Source organism: Prionailurus viverrinus, chromosome D4, assembly GCF_022837055.1.
Source record: "Prionailurus viverrinus isolate Anna chromosome D4, UM_Priviv_1.0, whole genome shotgun sequence".
In the NCBI taxonomy this organism is placed as follows: domain Eukaryota; kingdom Metazoa; phylum Chordata; class Mammalia; order Carnivora; family Felidae; genus Prionailurus; species Prionailurus viverrinus.
In genome coordinates, this window is record NC_062573.1 from 22483402 (window position 1) to 22508873 (window position 25472).

The 25472-nt window shown below is 37.9% G+C and overlaps 1 long non-coding RNA gene across 2 annotated transcripts in view; it reads right to left on the reverse strand.

The window, feature by feature from the left end:
* The window catches only part of LOC125150432 (uncharacterized), a 219468-nt gene that overhangs the window by 32540 nt on the left and 161456 nt on the right, over positions 1 to 25472 (reverse strand). For both annotated transcript variants that reach the window (XR_007146344.1, XR_007146345.1), the window contains exon 3: positions 5650 to 5773. This is a non-coding gene — a long non-coding RNA (uncharacterized LOC125150432). The remainder of the gene's footprint in view (positions 1 to 5649; positions 5774 to 25472) is intronic.

A 25472-nucleotide genomic window follows, 5' to 3' on the forward strand; every position in this document is an offset into this window, starting at 1 on the left:
GGAAGAAACAATGGCTAAGGGGCTGGATTTAGAGTCAGAGAACCCAAGCAGCTCTTGTTCAGGCTCTGACATGGAGTGGAAGGAGGCTAGGCAAGTCACAGTCCTCCAAGGGACAGTTTCCTCCATTAGTAGGAAGGGAAGGTGTTCCCATCCTCATTCATCAACCAAGTTCCATGAGGATTAAATGAGACAGATAACAAAGGCAAACATCTCCTGAAACCCATAAAGCATTATGTGTGTAGACTCTGATTTTGTGGCTTATTTTTCTGGAAATGGTCTGGAAATGATCTCCAGTGTTCAGATCCTGTATCTGATCTGAACTGTTGGTTGACAGCTGCTAGCTTTCTTCCTGTTATAATCTCATGCATTTTTATAGATAACATTTTAAATCTAATCATTGAGGATTTATCTGATGGTGAGCTCTCTCTGCTCTAAAGCACCTCTAATAGTTACTTAGTATTTCTCGTATACCACCATTTATCTTCCTATTCATGTGCCCTCTCCACTTGGCTGTGACATCAACTCTTGAATATTAACACTCCTACTACTAATAGCTTACACTTATTGTTTACTATATGCCAGGCACTGTGCTAAGCATTTTAAGTAGATGATGACATTTAACAAGTAGCAGAAAATGCATCCTATTTTTCAGCGGGGTCGCATCATACATCTGCTATTTAATGTGAATTAACATTTCACACTCATCAGCTCCCATTCTCCAAAAAATGAGAGATGAAACCTATAGAAATATAAATTTATATGAACATTTTCCTTCCATTTCACTCAGTTAGCCTATGCCCCAGAGTGAGAGGGGAGAGGTGAATATGCTCTTTCCCCAGCTGAAGTCACTTCTCACACAGCTTTCACAGTGTGAGTACCTAGCTGTCAATTATAATGACTAAAGACTGTGAATGTAGTCTATATACTTTAGCGGATACTAACCTAAGGGAATTTCCAATGCCAGAGCAGAAACTGGTTGTATTAGACTTCTTAAGAGAAGACATGTCAGTCTCCAATGTGAAACTTCCCAAGGAATTTTCAAGGCTAATTTGACAGTATGCAGTTTTTGCCATATATGTTGACTTATCAATGAAGTGAGAGGGAAGAGCCTCAGAAGTTAAAGAAAGGGCTTTTAAATTTCAAGCAGAAAGGAGGAAAATATGTGAAATGGTTAGTAGTATGGAAGAGTAAGGGAGTATATAAATTAAGGAAATGTTGTAGAGTTGTACAGCAATGGTAAAAATTGGCTATGCATTTGTGATTTTGACTTCAAAGTGTGACAAATGAGTCTGTGGACATACCAACTTGAATGTGCCCAATCTTGTCTGATCTTGGAAGCTAAGCAGAATCTAGCCTGGTCAGTACTTGGATGGGAGACTGCCTGGGAATTTCAGGTGCTGAAGGCTTTAAAAAAAGTGTGACAAATGAGCATGATTATGCTTTTTCTCCCAATACAATTAGCAACTAAAGTACAGAGGAAGAAGTAGGTAGAAAATTGTGATTAATAGAAGGTGGAGAGGGGGAAAGGGATATATGGGTATATACAAGAGGGTTATTTTAATGCTAGGCATGGAGTCTGAGCTGGGTAAAAAAGAAAGTGAGGACATGGATTGAGAGAGTGAATAATGAAAAAAAATGGTGGGGTCAATGTACTGAAAGTCCCAGTGTAGTCAAATAATCTTGGATTAACCACAAATTTGCTATGCTCATCAGCTCTTTTTTCTTTTTCAATTAATGGTGCCATCTTCTTCCAATCTCGGAAGGAAGAATCCTAGGACCAATACTCTATTTCTACATCTTACTCAACCCCTTCCACCTCATGATACTCACTTAATAACCAAAAACAGTAGCTTCAATATTCTGATGTTTCATATCTGTATTATCTAGAAGACTCATAGCTTCTCTCTGCCTTGTATAAGCCATTGCCACCCTATCCCTTTCTACCACCTACATTATTTCCAGGATGACTTGGTGACAGGAAAATTATGCCATGGCTTCCAACAGATTTTGGGGTTAAGAGAACATAAAGGCCTTCATGACCTGGCCTTTGCCCACTGTTTCATCACCACATTCCCTCTCCCAGTTGCATTGCCACACACCCATTCATTGCTCCAGCCACACCTCCAGTTTCCACAATCAGTCCATAATTTTTTTTCTGTTTCTCTCTGGCCTTTTCCATGAAACTACATCTAACAGCCTCAGTCTTCAACACATGTCTACTAGGATGAATTCCCTGAACAACACTTTTGGAATGTAATTATTTGTTAATCACCTTCCATTTCAAAAGGTGACATATGATTTTCTAGTCTCTTAAAGTAGATTATAAGGATTCTGAGATAGAAATTGCATGTTGTATGTAATATTCTATTCCTTATAGCACCTAACGTAGTTTTAAATACAAAGGAAATGGGGCGCCTGGGTGGCGCAGTCGGTTAAGCGTCCGACTTCAGCCAGGTCATGATCTCGCGGTCCGGGAGTTCGAGCCCCGCGTCAGGCTCTGGGCTGATGGCTCAGAGCCTGGAGCCTGTTTCTGATTCTGTGTCTCCCTCTCTCTCTGCCCCTCCCCCGTTCATGCTCTGTCTCTCTCTGTCCCCAAAAAAATAAACGTTGAGAAAGAAAATTAAAAAAAAAATACAAAGGAAGTACTAAAAAGTGCTTGCTGGAAAAAATACATAAATAATTGAATACATGAATAAATGAAAAAACTTCTTTGAAGCAAACCTCCACTTTTAAAATATCTTTTAAATTTAAATTCAAGTTAGTTAACATACAGTGCAGTGTTAGTTTCAGAAGTAGAACCCAGTGATTCTTCACTTACATATAACACCCAGTGCTCATCCCAGAAAGTGCCCTCCTTAATGCCTATCACCCATTTAGCCCCCACCCCCACCCATACCCCTTCCAGTAACCCTGTTCTCTGTATTTAAGAGCCTCTTATGCTTTGCCTCCCTCTCTGCTTTTATCTTATTTTGTTTTCCTTCCCTTCTCCTATGTTCACCTGTTTTGTTTCTTAAATTCCACATATGAGTGAAATCATGTTACTTATCTTTATCTGACTGACTTATTTTGCTTAGTATAATGCACCCTAGTTCCATCTACATTGTTGCAAATGGCAAGATTTCATCCTTTCTGATAGCCAAGTAATATTTCATTGTATACATGTACCACATCTTCATCCATTTGTCAGTTGATGGACATTTGGGTTCTTTCCATACTTGGCTATTGTTGATAGTGCTGCTATAAACATTGGGGTGCATATGCCCCTTTGAATCAGCATTTTTGTATCTTTTGGATAAGTATCTAGTAGTGCAATTGCTGAGTCATAGGGTAGTTCTATTTTTAATTTTTTGAGGAACTTCCATACTGTTTTCCAGAGTGGCTGCAACAGTTTGCATTCCCACCAGTAGGGCAAATGGGTTCCCTTTTCTCTGCATCCTCACCAACATCTCTTATTTCCAGAGTTGTTCATTTTAGCCATTCTTTCAGGTGTGAGGTAGTATTCATTGTGGTTTTGATCTGTATTTCTCTGATGATGAGTGATGTTGAGCATCTTTTCATATGTCTGTAGCCATCTGGATGTCTTCCTTGGAAAACTGTCTATTCGTGTCTTCTGCCCATTTTTTACTGGATTATTTGGGGTTTTTTTGGGGGGGTGTTGAATTTGATACGTTCTTTATAGATTTGGGACACTAACTCTTTATCTGTTATGTCATTTGCAAATATCTTCTCTATTTCATCAGTTGCCTTTTAGTTTTGTTGATTGTTTCCTTAGCTGTGCAGAAGCTTTTTATCTTGATGAGGTCCCAGTAGTATATTTTTTGCTTTTGATTCCTTTGCTTCTGGAGACGTGTCAAGTAAGAAGTTGCAGCGGCCAAGGTCAAAGAGGTTGCTGCCTGTTTTCTCCTCTAGGATTTGGATGGTTTCATGTCCTACCTTTAGGTCTTTCCTTCATTTTGAGTTTATTTTTGTGTATGGTATAAAAAAGTGGTCTGGTTTCATTCTTCTGCATGTCACTGTCCAGTTTTCCAGGCATCATTTGCTGCAAAGACTATCTTTTTTTCATTGGGTATTCTTTCCTGCTTTGTCAAAGATGATTTGGCCATACATTTGTGGGTCCACGTCTGGGTTCTTTATCCTGTTCCATTGATCCATGTGTCTGTTTTTTGAAGCAAAGCTCCACTTTTGTGATTTGATAGTGATTATTTTCCTCTGATGAGTAAAAATATGAATTATGGCTCAGCAGAAGGACATTTTATTTTATTATTTTAAAATTTTCTTTAACTTTATTTATTTTCAGAGAGAGAGAGAGCAGTGGAGGGGCAGAGAGAGAGAGGGAGAAAGAGATAATCCTAAGCAGGCTCCACACTGCCAGTACAGAGCCCCATGTGCAGCTAGAACTCACAAACTGCAACATCACGACCTGAGTTGAAATCAGGAGTTGGATGCTTAACAGACTGAGCCACCCTGGCACCCCAGAAGAGCATTCTAAATATCTTGTGAACTTGCATGATATTTCACCATAAATAGTCTGGAGAGAAAGTCTTCTTAAAATACTTGAAAAGCTATAGATTTGGAAGTTCAGATTCACTTTGATAGTTTGCTGTTTTTTGCATATTATTTCATTGATATTGGAGAGGATGACTTCGTTAATTCATTCATAAAATATTACTGAATGTTAATAATAAACTAGACATATGGGAAATGCTGCAGATTACAATGGTTAGCCAAAACAGACAATCATGCTCCAATGAAATGTACAATCTTGTAGAGAAGACAAATTTAATATTTAACTATTCACACAAATAAATGCAATTTGTAAATGTTATAACCCTATGAAGGAGAAGAACATGGTCCTGTAAACACTCATAAAGGAGAGTTGAATTAGTGTGGCTGTAGAGGAAGTTGGTTTGTTTGTTTGTTTTTAACTTTTTTAACATTTATTTATTTTTGAGAGACAGAGATAGAGCATGAGCAGGGGAGGGGCAGAGAGAGAGGGAGACACAGAATCTAAAGCAGGCTCCAGGCTCTGAGCTGTCAGCACCAAGCCTGATGCAGGGCTTGAACTCATGAACCATGAGATCATGACCTGAGTTGAAGTCAGACGCTTAATCGACTGAGCCACCCAGGCGCCCCAAAGAAGTCGTTCTTGAACAGGGATATTCTTTGCCTCCCTGAAGCCTCAGTTTCTTCATCTCTAGAGTGGAAATAGAGAACTGCCATGGAGTTTGAATAAAATAATAACTATGAAAGGGCTCTACAACTATATATTTTTATTTCCATTGCATTTATACCTAATCTAGATATCATTTTTCTTCTTTTCCAAAAAAGAGGAAGACTTTCTTGTAATAAAAGTTCAAAGCCTCAGAAAGCCTTTGTTTTGTTCAGTGAATTATTTTATTTTTACTTTTTGAAGTAAAATAAATATACCGCCTATGCTTTTCAAGCCTTCAGGTTTTGTAACCTCTCGCTTCAAATTTTCCAGAGATTGATCCCAGATCATCATTGCATAAATTCTGATCAGATAAATCAGCAGAAATAGGTAGCAAATCAATGGATTCAGTAAACATTGGCACATCCTGTCCCATCTTAGATAATACCTGTTTAGGGGCCAGAAGAAGGTTATGTCGAGCCTCTCTGTCACCGCCTTACCTCATAACTGGGGCTTCTTGGGCATCTTGCTCTGTTTCATTGTAGTTTCCCTCAGAGTCTCGAGCATGGTAGCATGGCTAGCTGGGCTCTTACATGAGAACTCAGAGCTGCAAGGGTTCATGTCCTGAAAGAAAGAGAAAGCCAGGCAGAAACTTTTCATAGCCTAGCCTTGAAAGTCATGTAACAGTCTAGTCATCCAAGTTTGATTATGCATTCCAATGTTGGTAAATACTACATAAGTATAATTCTTGGTGTTATTTTTTCTTCAACATAAATTATTTTAGAGTCATTCCCAATAGAAGGAATAGCTTTATTTCCTTAATTCTAAATGGAGGCATATGCATTACAAATGACATTTTCTTCTTAGTTATATTTTTGCATATAGTGTCACAAAAAGAAACAACTTAATTACATTTAATACTACACTTAATAATTGATCTTTTTTGAAAGAATACATGAAATTTGGATGCCTTTGCTAATCACACCAAAAGATTCTCCTGAAAATTAGCTTTGTAGGAGGAAGAAAATACTAAGGATATGAGCAGACATAGTAAATTGACTGAACAGTATAAGAGCCTCAGATTAACTTTTAAAATCTCAAAGTAATTCCTTTCTACAACTAAAGAAAAATTTCAAAATTTCATGGGAAGATGCAGATTATCTTCCAAAATATTACTTAATGATTAAACATAGAAAAATATGACTGTTCAGAAGAATGGGGACATATTCGTTTATTATAACTTCAAAAAAACCTAATTTTTGTGATCCCAGAAAATACAATTAAATGATGAGTTTTGGTGGAAATGAGTAATTGTGTGTAGAAATATCAATTCTTTCCTTTTTACTTAGTGACAGAAACTCCAATTTGAAACTTGAAATAATGTTTACATTCCAGGGACTCGTTTACATCTAGGAATGGCCACGGGACTAAGCAAAACATGCAACTTTAGGAAAACTTGGCTAATGGAAGAAGGCATGCTTTTCCTTGTCCAGTACTCCCAAAGAACAGTTAGAATATGAACTTGGTGAAGGAGCCTCTGAACAGCCACCCCGATGCATGGGGCACCATATTACCAGGGGCAGGTCGATGCGAGTGAATGAGCTAGGGTTGCTGATGGTTGTGGGACCCCCAATGCTAGAGCTGTCCTGCCTGCGCAAGCTTTCATGTGAGAGAGAAATAAATATCTACTTTGTTTAAGCCACTGTTATTTTGTTTTTTTCAGTTATCTTCAGCAAAACCTATTCCTAATAATAAAGATGTTCTTTAAGCACATGTTTAAGCATATGTTCTCTCTCTCTCTCTCTCTCTCTCTCTCTCTCTCTCTCTCTCTCTCCTCCCTACTTCTCAGGTGGAAACACTCTTCGATCTCTACCTTAACTCTCTTATTTATCTCATCTTTTTTTTTTCTTTTGCCTGTTTCCCCTCCTTCCCTTAAATATCAATAATAGTAATAAATGTATTTTTGTTGTTGTTGAATCATCCCATTACAAGAAGAATTAAAAGATACAGGTTTTATGTTTCCTGTGCTTACTTTTTAAAGCCAGGATATATCATATTTTATATTTTTCCTGAAAACAAATACAAAAAACACCTCATCACATGAAATTTTTCTCTTGGCTGTGATATTCTACTGAAGGTTTTTACCTTCCAGTGAGTCAGTGTTTCATGATTGACCAATGTTTTCCCATCCTGGCTAAGGTCACACAAAGGCTATATTTAATGCCTCAAAAGTTTCAACAAATCAATGTTTCCTTACGTTTATGATTTAAAACTCCCTGCCTCAAGGGTCTGTTCTGGAGTGGGAAGCTCTTAAATGTAAGTCATGGCTTGGGAGTGAAACTCTGTTAAAAACAAACATAAAACTCTTCACAGCTGGGAGTTGCCCTTTCATTTTTAGAAATTCATTCTTGTTTCCATAATGTAATAAAGACTTAGCCTCTGATCTCTGGTCATATCTCACAGGTTTTTGCTAAAAAGTGGCTGGCAGAAAATCCACTCTTTATAATTTCAGCTACATTAAATTGTCATTTTAAGGTATTCAAAATGCAATAAACAGAATGTGATAAACTGGAGTACTTAACATCCATCCCTACTGAACACTTAGCCATTATCCTAGAACTATCCCAGATTCCTGTTTTGCATCTCTATTAAAAGACTACTTCAAACACACAGTCAGGTAATGTACTAAATCTAATTGTACAGGGACCTCTTTAGAGAACAGAATTTGATGCTATCTCTGAATTTTCTAAAATTTGGTTTTTTTCTTTTTCCCCAATAATTAATTTGGTGTAAAGTCTCATTTAACATTTTTTGTAGATGTGACTGAAACTCCTTTGATATCTTTAGAAAAGATTAAAAAGCAATGTATGTTTCACTCTTCTGGGCTTTTTTAAAAATGGCTATGGATTTTAGTTTGTGAGGACTCTGGCTATAACCAAGAAATCTGTTTAATTATATAAAAACAAGGTTTAATTCTATGACATGACTCTGAGATTCTGCCTTTATATATATATAGATATATCTATCTATCTATATCTATATCTATATCTATATCTATATCTATATCTATATCTGTATCTATATATCTCATACCCCATCACTTAACCCTTAAACATAGCTATTATACAAAATGTTATACTAAATCTTCTCTTATTTTTGGATGTTGCAGGACAAACTAGCCTTAATTGCTGTACCTGTAAAATGGGAGATTAAAAAAAAAAGTGAGTGCTGTTCTGAAAGTTAAATAATGTACAATGCACTATGAAATACAGTGTAAGATCATTGAAGGCTTATCGCTATCTCCCCTGCTTCCAGTGTCTGCATGATACCTGAGGTATTGGGATTTCATATAACTCTATCCCAAATATTTTCTGTAGGAAAATCAAAGGCGATTTACTTTGTAAATATTGAAAATCCTAAATAAATCTATTTCCTTCAGGCTTCCTTTTTATTATTGTGACTCCTTCTGCTGGCTGCCTTTCTTGATCCCATGGTCTTTGTTCATTTTGTCCAAAGACAGTGGTGGCAATAATAGGAAAATTAGAATTATGGATCCTTGGTATTTTTCCCTGATCAAATGAGTAGGAAATAGAGTGCAAAAATGCAAAGACAAAAACAAACTAAAACCCCCCATGAGATAAGGTTGTTATAAAATCACAATCCAGGGGCGTCTGGGTGGCTCAGTTGGTTAAGGATCCAATTGTTGGTTTTGGCTCAAGTCATGATCTTGTGGTTCCTGAGTTCAAGCCCCACACTGGGCTCTGCACTAACAGTGTGGAGCCTGTTTGGGATTCTATCTCTCCCTCTCTCTCTGCTCCTCCCCTGCTCGTCCTCACTCTTTCTATCAAAATAAATAAACTTAAAAAAAAAAAAAAGATCAGCATCCAGTTATCAAGCAAATCTTCCATTGAATCAATTAACAGAATTTGCATTACTGACTGCTGGATGATGAGGAAATATCACCCACTCAATCACAGTCTAGCACCTGATGGAGCACAAGTTTCTTTATATTTTTTTCCCTTGGCTTACTCCAAGGAGAGAAGGGGCAGAAGGAAGAGAGGATACAGGAAAGTATGGAACTCTGTCCTAAATTTTCTTCTTTTCTATACTCTCTCCCTAGGTGATAGCATTTATTACTATGACTTTTAAAGCTGTGTACATGCCATTGACTCCAGAATGTATATCTTTACTTCAGATCTGAAACTCAGGCTTATTTATCCAATGAACTACCTGGCATCTCCTCTGAGAGGTCTTATAGACATGCCAAGATGAGGATGCCCCAAATGAAACCTATCACCACTTTCCTACTCTATTCTAACAATTCCCCTCAATCTTCTTATCGAGTTAAATATCATAATCCACTTAGATGTTCGTGCCAAAAACCTGAGAACCATTGTTACACATTCTACCCTCTTATCATGTTCATTCTGTTTGTCAATTCTATCTTCAAAATACATCCAGAACCTGGCCCCCACTTGCCACCTTTGCAGATATCATCTCCATCCTTTCTCACGCAGAGTACTGCATAGTCTCTTACCTGTTTTTTCTCTTGCCCACCTTCCTTTTCTCCACACACAGTTTATTCTATACATGGAAGCCAAAGTGATATTTAAAAAATGCAAATCAGGGTGCCTGGGTGGCTCAGTTGCTTAAGCATCTGACTCTTGACTTCAGCTCAGGTTATGATCTCACGGTCATGAGATTGAGCCTTGTGTCAGGCTCCACACTGGCATGGAGCCTGCTTAAGATTCTCTCTCTCCCTCTCCCTCTGCACCTTCACCCTGTGCATGTGTGTGCTCTCTCTCTCAATAAATATATATATATACATACATACACACATACATACATACATACATAAAATAAAGTGGTGCCTGGGTGGCTCAGTCGGTTAAGCATCCAACTCTTGGTTTCAGCTCAGGTCATGATCTTATGGTTAGTGAGCTTGAGTCCTGCATTGGGCTCCATGCTGACAGTGTGGAGCCTGCTTGGGATTCTCTCTTCTTCCTTTCTCTCTGCCCCTCCTACATGTGTTCTCTCTCTCCCAAAATAAATAAATAAACTTAGAAAAAATAAAGAAAATAAAAGATGCAAATCAGATTATTTTGCCCTGTTTAAAACCTCCCCACAACCATGTCTTCAACTTAGTGTTATACTGCTTTTACTCTTGCTCATTATATTTCTGCCATCCTGGTCTTTCCTATTCTTCAAATGCATCAAGTGCTCTCCTACTTTGGGACCTCTGTTCTCTGCCTGGAATGTTCTCCACAGCCCACTCTTCACCCGGCTGGCTGGATTTACCCTTCCAGTCTCTGTTTACATGTTGTTTCTTCAGAGACACTTCCACTAACTATGGTGTTATTTTCTCTCATGATAGCCTTTACTTTCCCTAAGAGATTTACAAAAGTTCAGAGCCAAGATCATGACAGTTAGAGGCAATGTTGGCTCACTTGTAAGCTTATTAATTCCAGGATACCCTTACCCCTTTGCCTCTCCTTTTCCCTGCTGGGACACAGGCAGGTTGTACTCTCACTGTTCTTCTTCCTGTGTCAAGCTATGGACTAAGATAGCTTCATGAATTATTTAATTTTGTTTGAGAATGTTCTTTCATTAGATACAAAATCTATTCTATTACCTAATGTTTCTCCCCTAGTTATGCCTTCTGAATGCTCCAAGCAAATGCTCTCGGGTGTTTGTGTTTTCTAAGACAGAATATCTATTTCTCAGGTTTAAGACAAATGGAAACTTAAAAAAGAAACTAAACTCCTGCATTATCAAAATCAAAGTGGTTGCCTGTGGGACAGGCATCTTGACCCTATTTATTCAAATCTGTTTGTCTGCCCTCCACATCGTTCAATGAAAGACTTAAGGTGTACTACAACAATAATTCTATGAAATTATAATGAAATAGAAAAAATTAGAGGAGTGGGAAAGAAAAGACAAATATGCCTACAGTGAAGGCCTAAATATTTCCTGCAGTTGTATTCCAAGTTGGGTTCTGAGTTTTTTGGAAGAAAAGATGAGAGACTACATGTGTTACATATTTCTTATGATCAGAGAGAAGAAAACAAAATTATGTGGTTCCTTAGAATAATCAAAGCTTTTTCTTGCCCTAATTTCATGTTCCTGTTTCTAATAATGACCTTATTGCTGAAAGCCCCACATAAAAAAACAAAAAAATATATAGCCATAAAACAACAATAACAACAGTAATAACAGCAATAAAACCAATGCAGTGGCATTGATTCTATAGAAGGCTAAGGTAATGAGTTTAAAAAAATATAAGCTGGTGAAAATGATTCATTTCTCCAGGTCACACACAAAGACATACTCAATTATTGCATTCGGTGGTAGTAAACTTTTGACCAACTCTCAGCAATCTATGATGTGTGCAATGGGAGTGCTTAATAAATGCTGAGCCAAGCTTTCAAAGCTCCCAGGCTCCTCCTGGATTGTAAGTATTGCACTTTTGAAGGCTGCTATCTAATAATCTGGTACTTCATTGTGCCTAGTCTGATTCAGTATTGATTAAGTTTTCAGCCCTTTTGAGTTCACCACTCTTTTCTGTCAGTTGAAGATGATTGCCTCCATTTCTGTGCCTTTTCCTGGGAAATGTATCCCTTTCAAAATGCTGCCTGAACCAATTTCTTAGTATTTGAAGGCAGATCAAAGGTATGCTATAATGAAAAAGGGATCATCTACAACACAATTTCTTTAAGTCAAACAAGAACATGTGGATTTATAGATTTCAGGTGGAGAAAACCAATAAGTGAAATTTGCCATAGAAAAATTATACCCGAAGCCATAACAAAAATTCAGTTGCTGTTATAATCCATGATCAGAAATTACATTAATCTCTGTACTCAACTTCTTGCCTCTTACAATGAAGTAAGGAAAAGAACAAAACAACTACATTACTTTTATTCTAGTTGTAGGATCATTGGATTTGAAATTGGTATAGTCAGATTTTAGAAGAGTCAGTTTCTCTAAATAGCTGTGGTTTCTTAGGTAAATATATTTAAAATATTCACTATGAACCTAATTTATACAAAAAATAACCAAAGAGATTGGACTAGATCACTGGTTCTCAGCTCTATCAGGGCCAGCATCCCTTTTATAACAAATATTTCAGTGCCTTCTTTGTTAACCTGAAATGAAGTTTATGTATAATATAATCTACTACAGATATAATTACCCGCAAAATAGGTATAATACCCTAACTATAAAGATGAATTTAAAAGAAAGTAACCCATCGGGGCGCCCGGGTGGCTCAGCTGGTTGGGTGACCGGTTTGGCTTAGGTCCTGATCTCACAGTTTCCAACAGTGCAAGAGGGTTCCCATTTCTCCACATCCTCACCAGCATCTATAGTCTCCTGATTTGTTCATTGTAGCCACTCTGACTGGCGTGAGGTGGTATCTGAGTGTGGTTTTGATTTGTATTTCCCTGATGAGGAGCGACGTTGAGCATCTTTTCATGTGCCTGTTGGCTATCTGGATATCTTCTTTAGAGAACTGTCTATTCATGTTTTCTGCCCATTTCTTCACTGGATTATTTGTTTCTCGGGTATGGAGTTTGGTGAGTTCTTTATAGATTTTGGATACTAGCCCTTGTCTGATATGTCATTGCAAATATCTTTTCCCATTCCTGACGGAATGGAGTCATTTTTAAACATCTGCCAGCTCTGAGAGAGATTTTGTATCAGCAGTTAAGTGAGAGCTTAACTACCTTCCTCCTCCCTAGCCCCAGACTGCTTCTCTTTCCTCTCTCTGCTCTGAACTCAGAAGGCCAGGAAAAGGAATAGTGGCTGCTCTTTAAGTCTGCTGAGTCTTCAGGGTGACTGTTAGTGACATATGGTTCCTTTCCTGAGTAATGTAAGTGAGTTGGGGCACCTGGGTGGCTCAGTCTTTTAAATGTCTGACTTCGGCTCAGGTCATGATCTCATAGTTCGTGGGTTCGAGCCCCACATCGGGCTCTGTGCTGACAGCTCAGAGCCTGGAGCCTGCTTCCGATTCTGTGTCTCCCTCTCTCTCTACCTCTCTCCCACATGTCTCTCTGTCTCTCTGCCTCTCAAACATAAAGCAAACTAATAAAAAAAATTAAAAGAAAGTAACTCATAACAAAATAATATGTATATTTCAGTAGGCAAATGTTCAGTTATGGCCTTACAGAAGGACATATTGAAGTGGTCAGAGAACTGCACTTCCTTATGATGAATGTTTGGATTTATTTCATGCCAGGTGGTCTGGAAACATTCCACAGAAGAAATATAGGAAAATAAGAGACAAGAGTGCACATTTAAATAAGAAAAATAGTGTCAGAGTCAATTAAAAAAAAAGATCAGACTTATTTGTATATGGTAGGAAAAGGAGAGAAATAACCTTAACTGAAAACAAGCTAACATGCCAAGACAAAGTGGAGATGGAGGAGTAGATACAAGGAGGGCACATATTATAATTGCAAGTGAAGTGCATCCTATTTTCAAGTGTAATATCCAAATAATTATTTTGTGACATGGGAAAAGGTAGCAATAGAAAAAAAAACAGTTATGCCTTATGTTGAAATCTTTCCATGGGTCTGTAATACTTGAAAGGACCTTAGAAACTGTATCTTTTGACATGTGGTGGGGAATGGACTGGGAAAGTAAACAGTAATGAAGAGGATGTCGAGGAGATGTGTAATAGACCTCTGAGAACAATATTAGAATAAGATAAAAAACCAGCTGAGGCACCTGGGTGGCTCAGTTGGTTGAGCATCCAACTCTTGATTTCAGCTCAGGTCATGCTCTCAGGCTTGTGGGTTTGAGCCCTGCTTCGGGTCCCTGCTGACCGTGGAGCCTGCTTAAACTTCTGTCTGTCTGTCTGTCTGTCTGTCTTTCTCTCTCTCTGCCCTTCTCCCCTGCTCATGCTCTTTCTCTCTCAAATAAAAACTGAAATAAAAAAAAAAAAGATTAAAAACCAGCTTGCATACTCAAAACAAATTAATGACTTTAATATGTAATTTTTACATCTGTGTTATAATAGGTTGGCTGTTTTATATCTATGCTGCTCTAGGGTGTTTATAAATATTTTGAAATAACATATTAGTGAAATATGGAGAAATCTGTGGTTTCTGAGCTCTTTACTGATTTAATAATATTTAGTTCTAAGTTTGTTATAAGAAGTTTCAAATCTCCTTTGTTACATATTTACATGCAAAAGCTGTAGGTGCAGGCTGGTAGAGGTTTGTGGTACGGGTGCTGTCATTGGCATTGGTGATGACTAATTTGGGTGACAGGATTTTCTGAAATCCTCTCTGAAAGCCTAAACACAACAAAATTTAAATCTCTTAAGTTATATGGTAGCTGCAGTACTAAAATATTCAGTGTATATTAAAACCATGCAACAACAGCTATTTAAAAAAATCTTTTTAATGTTTATTTTTTTTTTTTTTTGAGAGAGAGACAGACAGCAAGCAGGGGAGGGGCAGAGAGAGAGGAAGACACAGAATCTGAAGCAGGCTCTAGGCTCTGAGTGGTCAACACAGAGCCCGATGCGGGGCTCCAACCCACAAACCGTGAGATCATGACCCCAGCTGAAGTCGGATGCTTAATTGACTGAGCCACCCAGATGCCCCCCAAAATAGCCATTTATATGTAAAATAAATCGTTTCCTGACTCAGAACTATAAATAGATTTCCTACCTAGAAGACTACCCATCTAGACCTATAGGTCTCGAAGTGTGGTCCCTGGACCAGCAGCATCAGCATCGCCTAGGAATTTGTTAGAAATGCACATTCTCTGGCCCCATTCTAAGGCACACTGAATCAAAATTGGGGGTGAGGGGTGGGGACCACCACTCCGTGCTTTAATAAGCCCTCCAAGTGATGCAGGCTGAAGTTTGAGAACCACTGATCTTCAAAGGATATTTGCAAATCACCTAGGATGTGAGGTGAATCTTCATTTTGGGTAGCTGTCCCACACATTACAGGGCATCTCTGACTCCCACACACTACATACGAGTCAGATTCTCAGTAACTGCAACAATCAAAACATACACCCACAAATTTCTCAAATGTTCCCCAGAAAGCGCTACTATTCCTATTGAGAACCCCTGGGTTAGATAATGGCTGTAGTCCTGGCCTATGATTCCATTACTTTCATGGAGGCAACAGGAACCTAAAAGACAACACAAGTCAGAACTAATAAGCTCATGACTCAAAACAGTTAGTGAGATTGCAATAGGACATGGGTCCAGAGGCTGGACTTGTGCTCATATGGAGGTACTTTTAAATCGTCACTTAGCAGGCAGGAGCAGAAGGGCAAAAAATTAAGCAGAAATAAATTCTGGCTCTAAATGTCCCAGATTCTTGGTTCATCTACTTCAGATTTCTCCTGAAGGTCCTAGAATATGGCTGGTTCACACTACTAGTTAGTTACAATTGAGCAGACCTCTAATTTGCATGATAGGGATTTGAGGGGCCCAAGAGGAAGGATCTGTCAACCCTTAATGGTTTGTCAGTTTTCTGTAAACCCAAACTACAGAATACCTCAATCCTGCCTAATGTAAGAACTTCAGAGTTTTTTAGTTAGACCCATGACAAATACTGAAAGACCCAATCAAGATCTCATAAGCATTCCATTATTAGCAGAAATTTAAACTAGCAATTACCACAAATAGAGCTTAAGATAGCTAAAAGTAGTATATATTGAGAATCAGAACTATGTCCCAGACTATGTTTATCATATTAGTCAGGGTATAGATTTACAATTGGAGTTTGAGGTATAATATTAATGAAAGCCCAATTTGAATTCTTGATAAATAACAGAAATAAGTGGCATTTGTAGTTTCAATGATTAGTCCATACTTAGTTTCTTTATACAATTTCTTCTTCATTTTAGTTAATTTCCTCCTCTCTGCAGTCAAATGCTCTACCCTGGAGCTATACCTCCCATCCCCTCTGGAAAATTAACAAAGGAAAAACAATTCAAACGAAACACAGTCTTGTGACTTTAATGCTAATCAAACAATTTGCTGATAAGAGCAGTCTAGCTTTAAGATAAATTGCTGGTGTGACAGCTCTCTAATTGATCAACTGACCTCTTGGCAGAATCCACGGAAGAAAGATACCCTCCTTCAAATATGTGATCAGAGTTTCCATGCCATTTCCTGAAGCCTTCGCTTTATGAATGTTCAATAAATTTGTGTGCAAATTCTGAAATCAATGTCAGTTTTCCTTTTCTTTTGCCTCTCCTTTTTAGTGTTTATCAATATTGACAATTCCCATTTAAAGTGCAAACTCCTCAATTAACCAAAAATCTTGTTTTGCATATATGATCTAAACTCAGGGTCCTGTGTCTTTTTTTATGCAATCAACAAGAACTGAGCAGCTAACTGGGATAATCTCAATGCTAGTGGTTGTCGATACAAAGATAAGGAGGACACAGCAAGATTAGAAATAAGACAAACCACCAGTGTAATGAAATCTAAGTGCAGAGCATAGATGAAGCACATAGGAGGATGATTTTGATTCATTTTGAGTGATAATCAGTGAAGAGGCGACATTTATGTATGGATGAAGAACAAATGTATTTTACCCAGATGAGAAAGGAATAAATATACTAAAATTAAGAAGTAGCAGAGCATATTATATGATTAACCTTCTATATCATTGCCAGATTGATGTAACCTGAGTGTTTTTTCCAGTGTTAAATATTTTTTGAAATTCTGATTTTTAGTAACTGACAGTAATTCACAATATATCATCATTTACTTGATTGCGAGTCTCTATTTAAATGTTTAGGATGTTTCGATTTTTTCATTTTATAAAATCTGTGTATGGCTTTGTTAAAGTTCTGCTTACAATAATCTCACCTTGGAAAGTGAGAAAAAGAAAACACGTCGGTGTAAAGAACTGCATATAGAATATTGTGTATTATCATGACACATTGGAAAAGAGCTAATATCACACAGAATATGTGTTGTTAGAGGATATACAGAGACCGAGTTATTTTCTATCCAATATTCAATTTTATAGTGGGTAAGGCTATTTATAACAAATATAAATATATTTGCTTTCTTACAACTAATTTACTCTTTGTTGTACAGTGACACAATTACGAAGTCCACAGACTTTGGATGACAAAATAGGGAGATTAGGTGTCATGTTTATAATTAAATTTAATCTCTATTTAAAGCTACTGTTTAACCTGATGGCAGAGAAACTTGATTTGGGCAATTCTAGCTAAACCAGTGAATTCAGGTTTGCTCTTAGTCATTTCAGTGTGATTCCCTCAAATGGATATTTCCTCCCTTCCACTTCTTCCTGCAATTGCATCCCAATGCAGGGGGAATGTTGGGTGTAGGGTAAGGCAACTACATGGCATCAGGATAACAGGAGAAGCAAATATGGAACACAGACCTGCATCCATGAAATGCAGACGCCATTTCCATTCCTTCATGTAGTAACTGCTGTGGTGTTCATGTTTGCATTTGGGAGTACTCTGCATCTAGGAAACCTCATAGAAGGTCTACAGCTGTCTATTCCCAGATAACTTCCTTGTTAATCTCAGGGGCTGGAAGGTATGAGGCCTCCCTGGGGCCATGGGAAATAAGCGGGGCTGCTTTAGGTAATTTAGTACCGAAATCCTAGGCAACCAGCTCTACTGTGCCTATCTTATGGTAGGCTGGGAAACTCCTGCTATGGTCTCCCAAGGTTCCATCTTGATTACAATTACTGTTATTTTTGAAGGGATTCGTCTAGCTCTCCTCTATTACTGGGTCACCAAACATGTTGAGGGTCTCCTGCCACCCTGTCTTGTAATGCCAACTGGATGTGAGTTCAGAATTCCATCTTAGAGACTTCCTTCAGCACCATCTGTTTGGCTGCTCTTCAGCTCATCCTCCACCCACAGTCCAGAAGAATTCTCATTTTTAAAAATGTCTTCTTAGGTAAGAAATATAGTTCAACAACCACTCTCTCATTTTAGTCCTTACCTTGATCATACCTACAAAGATTCTATCTCCAAATAAGGTTACATTCTGAGGTTATGAGTGTACATTAATTTTATTTTTATTTTTATTTTTATTTATTTTTATTCTTTATATAGAGAAAAAGCACAAGTGGGGGAGAGGGGCAGAAGGAGAGAGAGGGAGAGAGAGAGAGAGAGAGAAACTTAAACAGTTCTATGTTCAGCACAGAGCCCAACATGATCCTGGGATCATGACTTGAGCCAAAATCAAGAGTTGGATGCTCAACCAAGTAAGCCATCCTGACGCTCTTGATTTTATTTTTAGAGCACACTATTTAACTATACTAGAGTTGATATAGAGAGTTACAGTGTATGGGGGAAAAAAAGGAAACAATATTACAACTTTCAGAGTCTAAATGTATACATGTATGTATCATAAAAATAAAGTACCTTTCCCTGAAAAATATCTGCTGGCTCAATTAAGGTCTGGATTTGACTTATTAAATAATATAAACAATCAAAAATCATATGGAAAGGGAGAAATAGGGTGCAGGACATAAGTGGGATTACTAGGCAACACATCTTACACATGCTCATAATACATATGTATTCTGTCTTAGATAACTGGCATTTGTAAATTTCATTTGTTCCCTTTCATGTTTGTATGCAACTCTAGGGAAAAGAGCCCACCTCATTCATCTTTGCCTAGAATGAAATTTTACACTCTTGAAGTTCTCAAAAAAATATGCCTTTGAAATTTGTACTAACAAGACCAGAATATACTAGAACACATGTAATACAGCCTTGAATTTATGTTAAAATAGAAAAGATATATACACTGATGGTTTCAACTATAGAGAAATCTGCTTCCATCAGCTTAATTTGAAATGCCTTCATTATTATTTTCTTAATTCCCATTACAGAAAGCAGAGAGGTAGAACAAGTTTTGACACTGACTGATACAAAGGCTCAATGATTTCATTAAGGGTTTATGTTCTTTCTTTCCACTCTGTTATCTACAGGGCAACTGCATCTTAAGGCTGATTACCCTTGTGGTTGGCAGATAACTGCCAGGAGCAATTGATAAAGGCTTCTTAGGAACTTCTCTCAGCCGTCTCTTCTTACAGGCAAGGGAACTTGTCCCCAAAGAAATGAACTATCTGACTCAGAGTAACAATGACACAAAGCTGCTCATGTAAAGCAATGATTCTACTCATGATTAATTTGGAAAACAAGCTCATTCACCAATGTATCATCACATGACCAACCTAAGTCCTCCAGGAAACCAAACAAAAACAACAAAACACGTTTTCAGGGAACAAACCTGAAGGAGCAACAAGTTGGTTTATTGTTTTGTTTGTTTCCACAGCAGCATCCATTCATCTATGCACATCTATGATCCTATATGAGTACTTCATTTCTTTCTTTAATGAAGAAAGCACCATAAAGAGGTAAAGAGAAATAGAACAGAAGTCAAGAGACAGCACCCAGTCTCAGTGAGGCCTTATTTTATTTGTGTGACATTGGGCAAGTCAGGCAGATCTTTAATGTGACCCCATAATATGTCCCGTTTCCTACTTTGTTTTTCCTCATGCCACGTTTCCTTTGGTTTACTTTTAAGCTATTTCACTTAACTCTCCTCCATTCTTGGAAAAGGTTAACATTTTTCCCAACTGAAGCCTTCCTGAAGGCCTGCCTAGCCCAGTCTTCCTTGTATTTTTGCCCAGATAACTCCCAATCATCTCTGTGGGGTCACCTTCAATGTCCCTTCTTCAGAGAAGGCTTTCCCGACCTTCTCATCTAAATTAAACCATCTTGTTGTTATCTTTGCTCACACCCTTTTATTTTCTTCATATAATTTGTCATAATTAACAATATAACATATTTAAGCCCTGTCTCCTCTACTAGATTTAAGACTCATGGGGATAGAATCTATATCCACTATATTGATAAGCTATACCCTTACTGCCTTTCCTATCCAACACACCCAGGTAATTCTCAATAAGACTTGATAAATAGGGCACATGGGTGGCACAGTTGATTGAATGTCCAATTCTTGATTTGGCTCAGGTCATGATCCCAGGGACATGGGTTTGTGGAGCTTGCATGGGATTCTCTCTCTCTCTCTCTCTCTCTCTCTTTCTCCCTCTGTCCCTCTCTCCCACTCTCTCTCTCACTCTAACAAAAGAAAAAAGAAAAAAGAAAAGAGAAAAGAGAAAGAAAAAATTCATAAAAAATTATCAAGGTCTTGATTTCCTCCTCTGTAAATCATGAATAATCATCACAGGATTGTTATAACCAATATGAATTAATATATATTTGGCCAATAGCAATCTGGTATAAGGTATTATTTAAATAAAACTAGCTTCCATTAGTAATAAGTGAGTGTGTCTCAACATAAAAGTTTACAGAGACTTTTTATAAACATGCTTTGCTACCATTACAAATATATTTTAAAAATAGGCTGGACAATGTGTGATTCAAAGGTTTGGATTTGAAGTAGGCCTGCTAAAACATGCCAATTTCCTGGGGGAATGTTATCAGTCTTCCAGTTGTGGTCCTGACGGAGAATGCTGCAGTTGGAAGAAATGGTTTGCAAAAACAAGAGAATGCTAGTTGAACTGTGACGGGTGGACTTATCATGTGGGGCAGGAATCAAGGTTATCTGCATCCAGGAAACAGATGGCATTCCAATTCAACAGTGCAAACCCATGGGCTGCTCATGAAAGAAATGAATTCAGGAGATTATAAAGTCAAACCATTTACTTTTGAGGGGAAATTATTGGCTGAGTTTCCAATAATTTGGCTTGTCATCCCCAACATCTGTTGCCTTTGCTGTTACACCACTTTGCTCCTGATGACAAATTGAACAAGATCACAGTAGTGCATGATAACTAATAAACATCTTCATGGGTAAAATCAGTCAACATTAAATGCAGGACAGAGGCATCACAGAATGCAGCTCCCTAGTAGAAGCTTTTCCATTTTTACCATCTTTGCAGAATTCTTGTACTCCTCATGGATCCCTTATTTTAACCATCCCTCCCAGAAAAGACCTTAATTCTAATACCTTGCTTGGGAAAGTAGCCCTCAAAAAAACACATGTATAATATAACTGCAAGGCTAGCTGATGCATGTCTTGTGAATTATTATCACAGATAGATAGAATTATCTATCACAGTCCTATCTGTAATGAAACAAACAAACAAAAAAAACTACACTGAAAAGAATAGAAAATGATTTCGTTCTGCCTTCTGCTTGGCCCATCTGCTGTTATTTTTTTCTCCCTACTGGCAAAATGTTAGACAATATTTCAACTTCCCATCTCATAGGCACTTGCACAACAGAATAGATACACTATATTAATGTTCCATTTATTTGTTAATTCTGTATACTATTTTGTTTTCCCCCTAGTTAATAGCAAGGCTAAGTAGATCACCATGCTTTCATCTCCTAGTAAAAGTCATATTACATATCTAGCTTTCCTTTATGCCATGTAGTGGATAAATAGTAGTTCAATGATACTACTGCTCCACGGGTGAAAAAAATGTATAGACTTGTGGTTGATTCTGGGTTAAGGACAAAGGCTCAGGAATCAAATCTAGAATATGTGCCAGTGACTGAAGTAAGCTTTTAAAATAATTAACTCCTATATGAAACAGACCTTCAGTGACATGAGTTCATAATTTCCTGCAAAGGATAGACCTGGGACTGAAAATAAAACCTGCATTTTGGTAATATCAAAAAAACTCCGACCTCCGTCCCAACATGTATTTATTATTGATTCATTAATTGAATCTTTTATTTAACCTGAATGACCTGAGGCCTCATCAGCTTTGGGTAAGTGTAAGGTTGCATGAACTTTAACACTAACTTTCTCATGACTCCTAGTTCAATCTGCACAATGGCAGAACCTCCGTCTGCTTGATTCTTCTGGAATAAACACAACTATTTCTGAGAATCCCCAAAAGGGAGTTTATATGAGTTCTGAATAAATTTTTTCATGTTCTTCTGCTATGATATATTTGCCAAAGTTCTGATGACCAAAAACCTCTTGAGAGGAGGCCCTCTGCACCTGTATGACCACTGAGACTTTAGGTAAGAGTGAAGATTTTGCTGGGTGCCATAATTTCCCCTATTACTTGGTCATAACAGAGATTTTTCATGGGTCACTGCTCCAAACCCTCTCATCCTACAGACTATGGTAGGGTAGGACAATTACTCTGCATCTACTTCTGTCAAATTCTGCTCTGGGGACCTCTAAAATAGCACTTATTCTCTAAAGTTTTACAACATTACTTCTTGCAATCCCTTTAGCTTTTTCCAGTTGTTGCTCTTTCCATCCACATCAGACCTAGCTCTTAGGCTGGATCACAACAGGTGTATCCTGTCTTCCACTTTCTCATTTTATCTCTCCAAACATCAGTGTAAAAAAAAAAAAGTAAATGTAAGAACCTGTTCTTTCTTTCTTATTTGTCAATCTACCCCCAAACAAAATTGAACATGCATATCAATACTAGTAAGATGATTCCCGGGTGTCAGTAACACACTGTTCTGCCAAGAGCCAGTCTGAGTCCCAGTTTTACTCAGAATAAAAAGTTTTTGAGCCATGAGCTAGGGCTAGATTAAGCAATTGGTCAGAAAAAAATAAAAAAATAAAAATGAGACTCGGTCCCTGCCTTCTTCAATGAGCTCATAGTTTGGGAAATAGCATACAATGATAACAAGTAATAGAAAACAATGTCATAGATGCAATAATAAAAAAAGAACTAGGGATTGTTGGGGACATACATGGGAATGACTAGTTTGGTAGGGTACAGCATTTGGAGAAAAGATACTTGGAGGAATTGACAAGGGGAATTTCATAGAGTTGGTAGGTGTATTAAAAGGCTGACTTGAATCCCACTAGGTTAAGAAAAAGATTAAGTGCACTCAGCAATACAATGAGTAAAGTCAAAGCATCCTCAAATGCTCACAGATCTCACAGGGAAATTTGTACAAAGTTTTGTGTGGCTGGGATGTAATGCATATAAAACTTTGTATAAAGTTTTATATGGCTGGGATTGGAAGAAGTTTGCAGTAAGTTATTGAAAGGATTTTGATTGCCAGATTGGGGTGTATGGATTTTATCCTGTTAGATGATGAGTGGTTATGACCTTAAACAAGGGTCTGACACATAACTGTGTGTTAAGTTATAACTCTGGAAGAACATTGCAAAATGGATGGGGGCAGGGAGAAACTGTTGGCATGAAGTTGAATTTTGATGCCTTTGAAACAATCTATGCAAAAAATTAAAAGAGCCTGCATTTAGGATGCAAATGGGACAGAGACAGGAAAGTTTTGAGATGTTTTAGAGTTTGGATATGAGAAAGAATGAGAGGGAGAAGTCACTGCTGCTTTTGAAATTTCCAATATGGGATATCAGGAGAAACATTCTAGGAAGACCTGTTTAGCAAATAGAATAATGGCCCCTCAACGATGCCACTATCCTAATCTCTAGAAACTATAAATATGTTACCTGGTAAAAGGGACTCTGCAGATGTCACTAAATCAAGAATTTTGCAATGAGGAGATTATTCTGGATTACTCACATAGGTTCATTGTGGTAACAAGGGTCCTGTTAATAGGGAAGAAAGATAATTGGGAGCAGGGAGAGGGGGTGTGATGATGGAAGTAGAGTCAGAGTGATGTGCTTTAGAGATGGAAGAAGAGACACTAAGGTGAGGATGGCAGGTGGCCCTTAGGAACTAGGAAAAGTAAGGAAACAGATCATCCCTGAGAGCCTCAGAGGGAATGCAGCTCTGAAGACACCTTGACTGTAATCCAGTGGGACGCATGTCTGACTTCTGACATTTAGGACCAAAAGATAATTTTTGTTGCTTTAAGCCATGAAGGTTTTGGCTACAGTCTGATATGTCCAGATGATCTCTGTGCACATTATTGGGAGAACTTCAATATTTTTCCTCAGTGGAACAGAGATAAAACTCTTCAGCATCATTAATATTTTTATTTGTGTCTCAGGTCCTTTTAGGAAGAGATGGGAGTGTTCCACATAGAGTCAATCGCCTGTGCAAAGGCCCACATTCTAAAGGCCCAAGAAGGAATCTCTGCTGAGGGTACTTTTTAGTTGCTTTTTGCCAACATTGTTGGCATTCATCATGTCTGTTCACTAGTTCTACCCGTCTGGGAGAAGTTAAAGCCCCATTGTAGGCAATGGCTACCACTTCTGTTCCTGGGTCATTTGACTGTAATTCCTATACCTTCTCTGTAACCCTTGCTCTGATGATCCATTCTGGACCCTCTTTTCTTTAAATCAGCAATACTGATTTTGTCTCTTGCAAGCTGTGTGAACTTGGTCAATACATAAATCTCTATAAAGTATCTGGGTCAGTTACTTATCCATAAAATGGGAATAATACTCACAACCTCACTAGGTCAGGATTTGAGATTGCCTTTTGACTTACTGATGCAAGGCAGTAACAGGTTAGAGACACCTAACCTCAGGATACACATAAGAGCCAGTTTCTTCTAACCTCCTTGCCAAAGGGACCCAGTCTACATGGCTTCTTATCGCTATTTATTCTCCCCACAGGGTTTCATATTTGACTGGAGTTTGAGACCGATATTTCTTCCAGATGTATGAGTGGGCGGACACTAAGGGGATGAAGTGAGTTTCTGTTACAAGGTTCTGGGTACAGTTGGTGTTTGAAAGACTTCCTAAGGACAGGTCGTATCATAAATCACAGCTAATTACAGGGGCTGAAACAGATGGCACCAGAGTTCAAAGCCTATATATTTTCAGATGTTTCAATTCACTTGTGGATGGGTACGAATTTTCTGGATACACCCTTTCACCTTCCTTTTTATTCCCTCTTCCTATTTCAACCACCCCACCCCGCAAACTGACTTAAAGATCTAAGTAGACGAATGATATGATTTGTACAGAAGATTTTCTTCTCCCCCCCTCCAAATTAATGACATAGTGGCAATATATAGTATAAGGAATATCAACATTTTTGTATCAACATAGAGGAAAATGGACTCAACTAATATCTACTGAGTACTTGATATATGACAGACACTGTGCTAGGTATTTTATATACATTCTTGGTTAGAACTCCTATCAACTTTAAGATATTGATGTTAATGTCTCCATTTTACACATGATTAACTGATAATCTGATACTTAATGAGACTTGTATAGTGCCAAGGTGCACACAGCTAGCAAGTGATAGTGTTGAGATTAGAATTTAGGTCTATTTTAGAATACCACTTGATTTCACTAATATGTGGGATCTAAAAAAAAAATAAATAGGGGCATGTAGGTGGCTCAGTTGGTTAAGCACCTGACTCTTGATTTCAGCTCAAGTCATGATCT